The following is a 13,496-nucleotide window of genomic DNA, read 5'->3' on the forward strand; positions in this document are numbered from 1 at the left end:
GAGGGGGCCGCGCCGGGGCCCCGGAGCGCCCGCCCAGACTGACCTCCCCCTGCCCGCGCCCCCTCCCCTGCGCCCCCCCCGGGGTCCCGTCGGAGCCGCCAGCTCCAATCCAACCAGTGGCGGCGCCGTCACCGAGCAGCCGCGGCCCCGCGGGGTGGGGGGCGGGGGGAGCCCTGGGCTCTCCGGGGCCGCGAGGTGGGACGCGGGGCGGCTGCCTGCGGTGGAGCCCGCGTCCTGCAGCCCGCTCTCCTCGGGGTCTCCGAGCCCCCTCCCGGGCTGCAGGGCGCGACGTGGGGGGGGGGGGCGGGGAGGTGGAGGGGCGCTGCAAGAGACGCGGGCCCCCCCAGGCCGACCAGAACTCCCGCCAACTGCAGGAGAAACTGCACCGGCGCCGCCCCACCGCGCCCAGCCGCCGAGCACCCCAAAAGCATCCTCCGGGGCTCCAAGCCCCAAGCCCCAGCGGACGCCGCGGGCCCCACGCAGAGCCGCGGAGGGCAGAGGGAACCTGGGGGCCGGACCCCCGCGCTCGCGCCCTGAGCATCTCTGTCACCGGGACTCCGGACACGGCCCTTGCGGCTGCGGGAATAGAAAGTTCCAGCTCTCGGGTGTTGGGGGGACCGGGCGGGGCAGGGGGCTGGGCCTCCCGGCCTTGGGGACCAGCGCGTCCCAGGGGCTGCGTCCGGGTCTCTCGCGGCCCCGGGGTCCCGGGAGGAGCTGTCCTCCCCGGGGGTGCTGACCGCGGGGCTCCCGCGCGGGCGAAAGTTGAAGACGCGGCTGAGAATGTGAAGGTAGTGACAGCCCTTAACAGAAGGGCGGGAGGGGTGACCCGTGTGGAGGGGAAATACAAAATCCTTTTTCTTTTTTCTTTACAGGAGCCGAGTTTTCCCTTTTTTCCCTTTACAGGAGCCAAAAGAGTTTTTCCCTTAAACCTACTTACTAAGGCACAGTGATATTAACGCTTCTCCTTTCCTTTCCCTCCCTACATTTCCAGCCTACTCTGGTTATCTAAATGTCCAGTGATTCCATGGAGTAACCACTAGCCAGAGGCTTCCCCAGCACCAGGGTGCTGTAGCAGAAAGAACACTGGAGTCCAAACCCCTTGAGTTTTGAGTTCTGGCTCTGGAACTTCATGGCTCCGAAAACTTGCAGAAGTCCTCTATTATCCCCTTTTCTGGTTTGTACAATATCAACTCCAAGATTCCTTCCAGCTCTAAAGGATGTCCTGAGATTTTTTTTTTTTTTGCATCGCAAAATCATGACACATTTTTTTCTACTCTTTCTGAATGTGACTTTATATCGTGTATTATCATACTGATAATATATCGTATCATGCTGATAATATCGTGTATATCATGCTGAAGTAAGTAATCCGAAGAACATGTGAAATACCCAACCCCTCTCACAACAAAGGCATGCATTGGATATAAAACACAAATAGCAAGTTTACTTTAATTAGCAAACAGGCCCAGTCTCTGATTTAATTCAAAACTGCTCTGTCGGGGTGCCTGGCTGGGTCAGTCAGTAGAGCATGCCATACTTGATATCAAGGGTGATGAGTTTGAGTCCCACCCTGGGGATAGAATTTACTTAAAAAACAAACTAACAAACAAACAAAACAAAAAACCTGCTTTGTCATCTCTTCAGACTCTTAAGATGTGCATTATACAGGCTTGTAAATGTTCTTAGTCCATTTTATGTGTTCATATTTTAACACATTAGAATAATATCTTATAACTTATTACTTTTACATACTTTATTTCATTTAATTCTGACCACATACTTGTGAGTTTAGAGGTCCAGTTCTGTCTTCCATGTTTTATAGGTAAGAAAATGAGATTCATGAAGGTTCATGACCTGTATACAACTTTCAGGGCTTCTATGCAGCTCTTCTAACTCAATACCAGGCTCTTCACATGATACCAGCCTATGAAATAAAATACTTCTACTTCAGACCAGGGAGAGGTTCCTTTTTTCTATGTACTCCTTCCATGGTGTCAATACTATTCTCAGCAGCGGGAACTCAGAATTTTAGTTGACAAATTATGTCTATGTTTTACACTTGTAGCATTTCAAAGTGTTTTTACATGCATTTTCCTAGTTGAAGATCACAATTATCACAGGAGATCACAAAAGAGGTTTGTTCAGCCCACTGAACAGGTAAGGAAACAGACTCATGGACTTTACACGGACATGTAAAGTCCCAATTACTTTATAGAGTCACAACTTCCAGGCCAAGTGTCTTCTGACTAGCCCATGCTGCATATATTTAACAGTTGCAAAGACAATGCCTATAGGGATCAGTAAGGTAAGATACATGACACAAACAGTATAAATATGTATACTGTCCTTGAGTGAAAGGTAGGGACTGTGCAACAGCCCCAGGTTACCTCATAGGAACGGAACCTAGAGATGTAAGGATTTTGATTTTTCAAAGGAGTTAAGAATCCATATTTCCAGTTAAAATATCTCTGTTGATGTTGCTTAACACATAAAACAAAGCAAAACACGGCAGGCCTAACAAAACACATCTGCCAGTAATACTCCAGCCTATGGGTTGTGTCTCTATGTCTGTTTTCACATCTCATAAATTGAGTTTTATCATCAGAAAGCACAGATTGAACTGAATCCTTGGATATAGTTCTGATTCTGTTGGTATCCACGTGCCCTCAAAACTAGAGATTATCACGATTTTTAATCCAATTAATCATGATTTCTAAAGAGAAATTTCCAGAGATCACTGTTTCTTAATGTCTGGCTGTTCTTGGAGCCACCAATGAGAATAACTACAGTAAATAATTTTTAAGTCACATGTGATTCTGCTGGATGCAAGGAAACTTATACATTTTATTTGATGATGATGATGATGATGATGATGATGAAAACAAGGACAAAGTTGGCCTAATTTCCATTTCCCTTAGAGAAATGCTCTGAATGAATCCTTTCAAAAAATAGCCATGATGCTAAAATGGTAACTTTAGTGAGATGTAGTATAATCATTCTTCATAGATCATTCTAGCCACGTCAAGACTCCCTAAAGAGGAATGGAAGAAAGGAACGCATGTTCCTCATGTGAAAGTAGCAAGTGAGCTCAACAGGGAAAATGAACTTGTCATGTATATTATACTAAAGGCCAAAATGAAAATAGAATTCATACTACACAAAGCATAATTGTCATTAATTTATATGTTACTGCAATTTCAGTAAAAAGGTTGAAAAATATAACCCTCAGAAGAGTGGGGGGGGGGTTGCTGGAATATTTTATATCAAAAGCCTAACTATAAATTAACTACTATAGTTTAGGGGAAATAAAAAGAGAAAACAAAAGCCCCAATGATTTTAATCATGTTAATACCAAATTATGTCAAAAGAATCTGAATTCACTCCACTTTTGAAAAAACATCTTGTATTTTAAAATTTGACATGTAAAAAAAAAATCATAATATTCACCTCAGCTGAGGTTTTAAAGGAACCTACAATTCTGTGACTAAAACTAAAAAAAAAAAAAAAAAAAGGTAGAAAAAAGAGAGGATAATAGGAAGAGAGTGGGATAGTCAACAAGTGCATTAAAAAAAATCTTGAGCACTTACATACTCAAAATCCAATTATGTGAAGAAGTAGGGAAACTGAGTCTGTCTTCCTACCCCTTCCTGCATACCACTGCATACCACTGTGGATGCACGCACGAAGCCTTAAACAATATTTCTCCTCTTTATCTCTGGTAACCAGATTGACATAGATTCATATAATAAAATTTCACCTGAGTTTAAATGGAGGGTCCCTGGAGTGAGAGCTTATAGAATCTTTGTCTCTTCATTCTAATTCTCCCATTGATAACCCTGACCTCAAGAAACCTAATTTCACTTATGCATATTTGAATTGCACAGAGAGACATGAAATTCAGGGACATCACTTAGGGGGCTTAAGTGTAAATTCTAGGTTTCTTAGGAAAACCTGCACAAAAAGATCCCTTAACATCACTAATTTCAGAGCAAACCTCTCCTGTAGAGACAGCTGCCTTACGAATGACACGATCACTACTAGCAATTTCAATGATATCGAAAATATCATGCTCAATTTGTGCAGAAGAAAATTTTATTTAATTTTGCTAAATTCAGTTACTAACCTCTAGAGCCATGCCCCTCCAGAAAGAAGTTAACAGGAAGTATTTTTGCGCCCACAATGACATGTACGCTTATTATAGTTCAATCCCACAGAAACAAAAGAAACAAAAGCAAGCCTTTGGGAGGGCCAAGAAACCCAAAGCTAGGTCTGTGCTCAAATTAACCTAGAAATTCCTTTGAGGGAAGTGCTCCAGACCTGGCCTAAATAAAGCAGAGCATGGATGGAAGGATAGCCGATATCTCATAGAGATAGTTGGATATGTATGACACACAGCTAAACCATCAAGATTTCATGGAATATATATATAAACAACTTAAATAGTTTTGATACTCCAGTTGGCCTACTCAAGGACAAAATCTTCAGTCTGACCTCTTCTAGCTTCTAATTAATCTATTTACCCCTAAAATGTTCAAAAACTGCAGTAACTCCTTCCATTTTAATTCCTGTTTATTACCTTGTTCTTTTATTCAGTCAATCGATTCCCTCTTACGTAAGTGAGCGAGCGATTCACACGTGAAATAAATGACACAAAATAATTAAATATTTCTGAGATATTTTTGTCAACAAGCCAAGTTGTATTTCTCATCCTTTTCTCTTTTCTGTTTATTCTATTCAACAAATATGTGTTGAGTAATTCTACATGCTAGTTACTATTCTGGGTGATTGGTTATAATGTAGTAAAACAAAATGGTCCACACATTCATGGTATTCGCAATTTTATAGGAGAGACAAAATTAACCTGTAAAGTTCTTACGGAAACAGCACATCCAAGGTCCCCAATAGAAAATTCAGGATTGGAGCAGCTCAGGAATTGGTTTCCAAATTCCAAAGTGATTGGGTATGTCATCAATTAAAATTTTCTTTTTGCTTACACAACTCCAACTACATTTATTTGGTTTTATTTACCTTGTGTCTACTAGTGTATTAACATGTACATTATCAAATGCACAAAAAGTTGAAAGTTTTAAATGGACAACTTTAAACATCTGCAGAGACTATTGCTTTAGAGGAACTTAAAGAAGAGCAATGTGGGTGAAGGCTAATATATGATGATTTTAAGCAGGGACAATCTGGTCTAGTTTACATTTTAAAATACTATTCTGATTACTGTATGAGTAATTGGAATAAGTCTAATTAATTAACTAATTAATTAATTATATAGTTTTGGGGTTGGGTGAGAGTTACATGTTTATACTGACTCAGATGTGCTCTGAAGCCCATCTAGGCTTAGAAGCAATGCATTCCATAGCAATGAACACAACTGGCATCCAGATCTTGGTTTCTAAATACCATTGTCCACTAAAAAAGACAATGATCCTTGGAGAAATGAGTCCAGGTCTGTAGCACCCAAAGCACTAGGTCAACCTGGAATACCTTGATATGCCAGAAAGCAAGGAAGTATTCAAAGACTAATGAGACCATACCAAGAGGACAAAGGAGACAACTGGGAGTGGTTGTCTACTGATCAAATGTATGAAAACGTGAACCTCAAAAAGAATAATGATGGCAATAGGTTACGATACATTGAATAAAATAAAATTTATGAATTCACAGTGATATTCAAAAGAGAGAATTTGAGCTATTTCCTTTTTTAAGCATTGAATTAATAAGTATAGAAGAAATGATAGAATTAGAAAATCATCATTTGGCAAGGTCCAATATAATAGCCAAAGATCATCAATAGATGCTAAAGCCTTTGGATAATTGTTGTTGGGAACACGATATTCAAATGGTCTCGAAATATTATTCCATGTATTAGTTACTAATTGAAAAGGGAAATTAATCTGTATAATGGAAAATTTGTGTAGTCACCACCTTAATCAACTAAATAATCAAATTTATCATCACCAATAGTTGAACAATGTGTCATGTGCCTTGTAATGAAACTCAGTAAGTATGCAATTGTCATCTATGTAGTTTTCTTATCAAAAATATTTAACATAAAACTATGGGGTGCCTGGCTGGGTCAGTCAGAAGAGCATATGCCTCTTGATCTTGGTGTCATGAGTTGGAGCCCCATGTTGGGAAATTAATAAAAACGATAATAAATAAACTTTAAAAAATATATTTAACCTAAAACTAATCATGAGGAAGCAACTCAAATAAATCCAAAATGTGCAATTCTATAAGACACTGGACTTTTATTTTTTTTTAAAAAATCAATATCATGAAAATAAAGATCTGTTCTATACACTAAAGATGTATAAACACCAAATGCAATGCATGAAACTTAGCTGGATCCTGGACCAGGGTAGGGAAGGTAAATCACTTATAAAAGACATTTTGGAAACAAGAAAAAGTTAAATATGAACTGTATGTTAGATGTTACAGAATTAATAGTATTTTCTTAAATGCATTGGTGGTATTATTGTTGAGAATGTCCTTATTCCTAGGAGATGTATACTAAAATATTGAGTTGAACATACAAAATGACAATTTCACAAAGTTAAACATAACATTAAGATGAATGCCCTGATGTCTGCAACTTGCTTTCAATGGTCAGGTGGGGGGAAAAAATTAATAGATGATATGTAAATAGGTAGTAGCTAGTGAGCTAGTGAGCTAAATAAGACAATCAGCGCAAAATGTTAAAAATCAATGAATATTGGTGAAAGAACAGAAATGTTCATCATAAAAATCTTTTAACACTTTTATTCATTTGAAAATTTTCAAAACACAAAGTTGAAAAATGGGGGAAAAGTGAAAAACTCAGGCTTTCCCAATTAAAAGTAAGAGTTTATTTAGGGGCACCTGGCTGGCTCAGTTAGTAGAGTATGTGACTCTTGACCTCAGGGTTGTGAGTTCATCAAGCTCCATGTTGGATGTAGAGATTACTTAAAATCTTTTTTTAAAAAAAATGGCTTATTTAGGATAAATCCAGTCTCTTATAGAAAAGTAACCCTCAAAATTTCAAGGTTTTTCTTTCCCCCTCTCCTTTCTCTTTTCTCACCTTTTGAGATCTGGGCACAGAAGTTTATAATATTTTAGTATAGCACACTGCATGTGTTGTCTGGTCTCATGTTGTCCTCTCCAGGCATGCATATGTCTGGCTGATGCACAGCTTGCCTCACCTGGGCTCTGGGCATTGGATTATATGTTCACTGACCACTGCTAAAGAGATCAAGAGTCTGATCTCTTGGCATGGGCAATGCATGGTGATTACCCTCAAGAAACTCAACCATCTCCCCCTACAGACCAGGCCGTCTACATTGATTTTCACTGATGCTGCTCATCTTCTGAGACTTCGCAATATCCTCCATCTGGACCTCAACTTGGAGTTGCCTATTGCCTACTCAGTTACCACTGTGATTCCTTTGAACAGAGACCTCTACTGAGAGCTCCTCTGCTGTGACTTTCTGGCAAGTATGTTAATGCCTGTTTCTAAATTACTCTTTGTATCTCCTCAGAATTGCTCAGCAACCTCTAGATTTTTTTCTGCAATATGCACCGGCCATAAGAAACCAGGTACTGTGTTAATATAATGATGTGGGAAACAAAGGAAGAAGACAGATTATTAAATTTCCTCACTACTCACAACCCATTGACAAGTCCCTGAAAAAGGCACAGTGACCTACCTCTACAAACTGAGCTGCCTCGATGTTCATACTTTGCTAAGCCCAAAAGGCAACTTTAGCCCGACCTCCAGGATCCTATAAGTCTACTTTAACATATAAAAATTCCTTTATAAATTTCCTTTATCTCTAAACCCCCTGAGATACGTGTTGGCAATCATCCCCCAAGCATACGGTCCACCGATATACATCTGAAGGGTCTCCTGACTCAGGTTTTATTAGGTGGTAATAAGTGACCTTTCCCCAACAACTGCTAGCCCCCTCACAGTCCTGGAAACCTTGCTTCTAAAGTTCCTTAGAGACTCACACTATCCTTAACCACCCCCCGCCCAAATTGAAAGTTTATAATGGGTCACTCCTCATGACCCCAACTCAGCTCTTTCTGCCCATAGATCTTGTCCCTGTACTTTGATAAAATCACCTTTTTACACCAAATACAGCTCAAGAATTCTTGGCCATTGGCTTCAAACCCTAGCATCTTTCCTATATCACATAGCATGCTTTTTTAAATTTTGCTTCTGTGGCTACCCCATGTTGGCAAAGGGCTTCTCTCAGAGGCTTGTAACTTCTCCGCCAGTGATGTTCTCCAATGTCCCCAAAAATTATCAACCTGAGATCCACTGTGAGTAAGGGACACTGTCTCATCTCTTGCTCCCTTGCCTCTCACACAAACCCCTTAACTTTCTCTAGCACTTTCTATTTTTCATATGATGGGACTTCACTTGGATACTTGGATAGTATCCTCCATCTTTTCTCCATAATGGCTATTGTAACACTCTATGTTCAAATAACTAAACTTTCCTCTTGGTTTATAAAGGGACACTTTTGGAATTCATATGCCTCTTTCATATTTCAAAAGGCCTGGATTTTAAGATAACTGTTTCACAAGGAACTTGAGAAAGTTGGCCTTGAGATTCAAAATTAAGCAAAGATCCCTTTTCTCTAGGTGAGTTATCCCTCCTTGGAAGGAAGGAATGTTACCGATTCAGTGTGTAAGGAACCACAGGACAAATGGTTTACAAAGAATTAAATCTTCTTTGGTTTCCTAGGTAAAAAACATTATTGTCATTAGGGTCACCAAAGGACATTAAATTGGGATTTGGGAACCTGGCTGGCTTAGTTGGTAGAGTATGCTACTCTTGATTGTAAGATCAAGATCAATCCTTAGCCCGAACTCAGGTAGACATTACTTAAAAAAAAAAAAAAAAAAAAAACACTACATTGAATTGGGAAATCTGGGTTCCAGTCATAACTTGTCTACTGATATGACTTGCGACTTTGGATAACTAACATGATAAAAAAAAATAGTAGTAGCAATTACTGATCTTCTGTTATGGTGGCCAATGATGCTGGGTCTTTGATTTATTTTTAGTACTCCTGTCTCAGTCTTCCAGTTACTATTCTAAATCTTCACCATTCCCCTCTAGTCTCTGGTCACAACCTTTTTATGTGAGAAAACATGAATTCATAGCTTAAACTGCTGATGTGCTTTCTGACATATACAGTCACTTTCCCAACTGATACAGTGAGTATAAATACAGTTTGTAGATATGGTGGCAGAAAGTTGGAAAAGTTTCTAATGGCTCCTACTTTCTCTTTGAAGTAGGAGATAAAGTCACCTGCTGAGTTTGAGGAAGTAAAGTATAGGGAAGAACATCTGAGAAGAATAGATGAAATGACATACCTATTGTGGAGAATAGGAGATAGGGATAACTAAGGAAACATTGAAATAATCTCGAGCATTCTTGAGGACAAGATGACGTTTTTCTGTTTTTTTTTCCTTCCAAATTTGTATTTAAATTCTAGTCGGTTAGCATATAGTGTAATATTGGTTTCAGAAGTAGAATTTAATGGTTCATCACTTACACATAATACCCAGGGCTCATCTAAGCAAGTGTCTCCCTTAATACCGATCACTCATTTAGCCCATCCTCTACCCACTTCCTTCATCAACTCTCAGTTTGTTCCCTATCCTTCAGAGTCTCTTATGGTTTGCCTCCCCCTCTCTCCTCTCTTTTTTTCTCTTCTCACACAATTATCTGTTTTGTTTCCTAAATTCCATCTATGAGTGAAATCATTTGGTATTGGTCTTTCTCCGACTGACTTATTTCACTTAGCATAATGCCCTCTAGTTCTATCCACATCATTACAAATGGCAAGATTTCATTCTTTTTGATGGGTGAGGAATATTCTATTGTATATATTAATATCATCTCCTCTTTATCCACTCATCAGTTGATGGACACTTGGGCTCTTTCCATAGTTCGGCTATTGTTGATAATGCTGCTCTAAACATTGGGGTGCATGTGCCCCTTCAAATCTATATTTTTGTATCCTTTGGGTAAATGCATAATAGCACAATTGCTGGATTGTAGCGGAGCTCTATTTTTAACTTCTTGAGGAACCTCCATACTGTTCTCCAGAGTGGCTGCACCAGTGTGCATTCCCACCAACAGTATCCTTGGCATCCTTGCCAGCACCTGTTGTTTCCTGTGTTGTTAATTTTAGCCATTCTGACTGCTGTGAGGTGATATCTCCCTGTAGTTTTGATTTGTATTTCCCTAATGAGTGATGTTGAACATCTTTTCATGTGCCTGTTAGCCATCTGGACATCTTCTTTGAAAATATATCTAACCATCTGCTAAGAAACAGTTGCTTCTTTTGTACATTACATAGCATGTTGTTTGTGCCTTTATCATTAATATTCATTTTATTTATCTTATATCTTAGTAATTTGTGTGGATGTCTGTCTCTCTATTGACTAGATGGTTGACATGTTTGCCTTAGCCATTATAATGGGACAATAGCTCCTAATTTACTGATAAGTACTCTTTGGCTAGAGTAATGATGAATGGTACTGAAAGATAGGGTATTTTGGGATTAGCTCAAGGAGCCTCTGAATGTACAGTTATGAAGAAGAAAGGACATTAGTATATAATAGATATTTAATGAATACTTTTTAATTAAGTCATTAATAATCCAAATATCTTTATTCATTCTATTTTCCTTAGTGAATGCTGAATAAGAATGGTGAGAGTAGGTATTCTTGTCTTACTTCTGATCTTAAGAAAAAACTTGCAGCCTTTTATTGCTGGGTATGATGTTAGCTATGGGTTTGTCATACATGGCATTTATTATGTTAAGGTACATTTCTTCTACACCAAATTTGTTGAGGGTTTTTCTCATGAAATGATGTTGTATGTTTGTCAATCTTTTTCGGCATCTATTGAGAAGATCATATATTATTTTTATCTTCCATTCTATTAATATGGTATATTAGATTTATTGATTTGCATATGTTGAACCATCCTTGCATCCCAGGAATAAATCCCACTTGATCGTGGTGTATGAACATTTTAATGTGTTGTTGAATTTGGTTTGATCATATCTTGTTGAGAATTTCATAGAGATATTGGTCTCTAGTTTTCTTTTCTTACAGTAGCTTTAAATGGTTTTGGTAGCAACAGGAATTCTTGCCTCATAGAAACAGTTTGAGAGTGTTTTTCTCCTCTTCAATCTTTGGAAGAGTTTGAGGTTGGCATCAGTTCTTTAAATATTTGGTAGAATTCACCAGTAAAGCCTTCTACTCCTGGGGTTTTCTGCATTGGGAGGTTTTTGATTACTGATTCAATCCCCTCTCTTGCTATTTGTCTATTCAGATTTTCTATTTCTTCATGATTCAGTCTTAGTAGATTGTATGTTTCTAGTAATGCATCCATTTCTTCTAGGTTATCCAATTTGGCATATAATTATTCATAGTAGTCTCTTATGATGCTATATAGTTCTATGGTATCAGTTACAATATCTCCTCTTTCATTTTTGATTTTGAGTCTTCTTAGTCTAAAGACATATCAATATTATATATCTTTTTTAGAAGATTTTATTTTTAAGTTATCTCTACACTCAACATGGGGCTTAAACTCACAACCCCAACATCAAGAGTTGCATGCTCTACTATCTGAGCCAGCCAGGTGTATATTTTTTTATGTATATTTTTTTAAAAACCAGCTTTTTAAAATTAACAAGGCAGGAAACAACAGATGTTGGAGAGGATGTAGAGAAAGGGGAACCCTCTTGCACTGTTGGTGGGAATGCACACTGGTGCAGCCACTCTGGAAAGTAGTGTGGAGGTTCCTCAAGAAGTTAAAAATTGAACTACCCTATGACCAAGCAATTTCACTACTGGGTTTTTACCCCAAAGAGACTGATGTAGTAAAACGCCAGGACACCTGCACCCCAATGTTCATAGCAGCAACGTCCACAATAGCCAAACTGTGGAAGGAGCCACGATGTCCTTCAACAGATGAATGGGTAAAGAAGATATGGTCTATATATACACTAGGATATTACTCAGCCATCAGAAAAGACAAATATCCACCATTTTGCTTCAATGTGAATGTAACTGGAGGGTATTATGCTAAGTGAAATAAGTCAGTCAGAGAAGGACAATCATCATATGGTTTCACTCCTACGAGGAATATAAGAAATAGTGAATGGGATTATAAGGGAAAGGAGGGGAACTGAGTGGGAAAAATTAGAGAGGGACAAACCATGAGAGACTCCTAACTCTGGGAAACAAAGGGTTGTGGAAGGGGAGGTGGGTGGGGGGATGAGGGAACTGGGTGATGGGCACTGAGGAGGGCACTTGATGGGATAAGCGCTCAGTGTCATACTATATGTTGGCAAATTGAATTTAAATTTAAAAATATATATTAAATATATATGTTATAATATATATTATATATATTAAAACACAACTTTTAATTTCATTGATCTTTTTTATTATTTTACTGGTCTCTATTTCATTTACTTCTACTCTGATCTCTGTTATTTTCTTCCTTCTGCTAACTTTAAGCTTAGTTTGTTCTTCCTTTTATAGTTCCTTGAGGTAGAAAGTTATATTGTTTATTGGAAATCTTTCTATTTTGCTAATATATGCAGTTATCACTGCAAACTTTCCTTCCAGAACTGACTTTGCATTGTCTATAGGTTTTAGTGTGTTGTATTTCCATTTTCACTTGTTTCAAGTTGTTGTGGTTTTTTAAAATTTCCCTTTTAATTTATTCTTGGACCCATTGATGTTCAGGAGTGTGTTGTTTAGTTTTTACATGCTAGTAGATTTTCCAACTCTCCTTTGTTGATTTCTACTTTCATACTATTGTGGTTTGTGGTTGAAAAAAAGATACTTGGTATGATTTCAATCTTCTTAAATCTGCAAAGACTTGTTTTGTGGCCTATCATATGGTCTATCCTGCAAAATGTCCTCTGTGTACGTAAGAAAACTCAAGTTCCTGCTGCTGTTGGATGAAATGTTCTCTATATGTCTATTAGGTTCATTTGGTCTAATAAGTGGTTGAAATCAATGTTCCCTTGCTGATTTTCTGTCTGGATGATCTATCCATTGCTGAAAGTAGGATACTGAATTCCCTTCTCATTATTGTATTGTTCATTTCTCCCTTCAGATCTTTTAGTATTAACCTAATATATCTAGGTGCTCTGATGACAGATTATATATATTTACCATTGTTGTATCTTTTTGATGAATTGACCCCTTAACATTATATAATGATCTTTATCTCTCGTTACTCTTTTTGACCCAAAGTCTATTTTATCTGATATGAATATAGTTACTTTCACTTTGTTTTGATTTCCACTTGCCTGAAATATGTGTTTCCAACTCCTCACTTTGAGCCTAAGTCCTCAAATCTGAAGTGACTCTCTTGTACAATGTATTCGGTTGGTCTTATTCTTTTATCTATCCCACCACTCTGTACCTTTTGGTTGGTGAATTCAATCCATCTA

The 13,496-nt window shown here is 38.5% G+C and overlaps 1 long non-coding RNA gene across 1 annotated transcript in view; it reads left to right on the plus strand.

Moving 5' to 3' along the window:
• The first annotated feature begins 831 nt into the window (after positions 1-831).
• Positions 832-13,496, plus strand: part of LOC144318002 (uncharacterized) — a 28,419-nt gene continuing 15,754 nt past the window's right edge. Inside the window, exons 1-2 of the long non-coding RNA XR_013383864.1 lie at positions 832-1,174; positions 7,317-7,485. This is a non-coding gene — a long non-coding RNA (uncharacterized LOC144318002). The remainder of the gene's footprint in view (positions 1,175-7,316; positions 7,486-13,496) is intronic.

Source organism: Canis aureus, chromosome 8, assembly GCF_053574225.1.
Source record: "Canis aureus isolate CA01 chromosome 8, VMU_Caureus_v.1.0, whole genome shotgun sequence".
Lineage (NCBI taxonomy): Eukaryota > Metazoa > Chordata > Mammalia > Carnivora > Canidae > Canis > Canis aureus.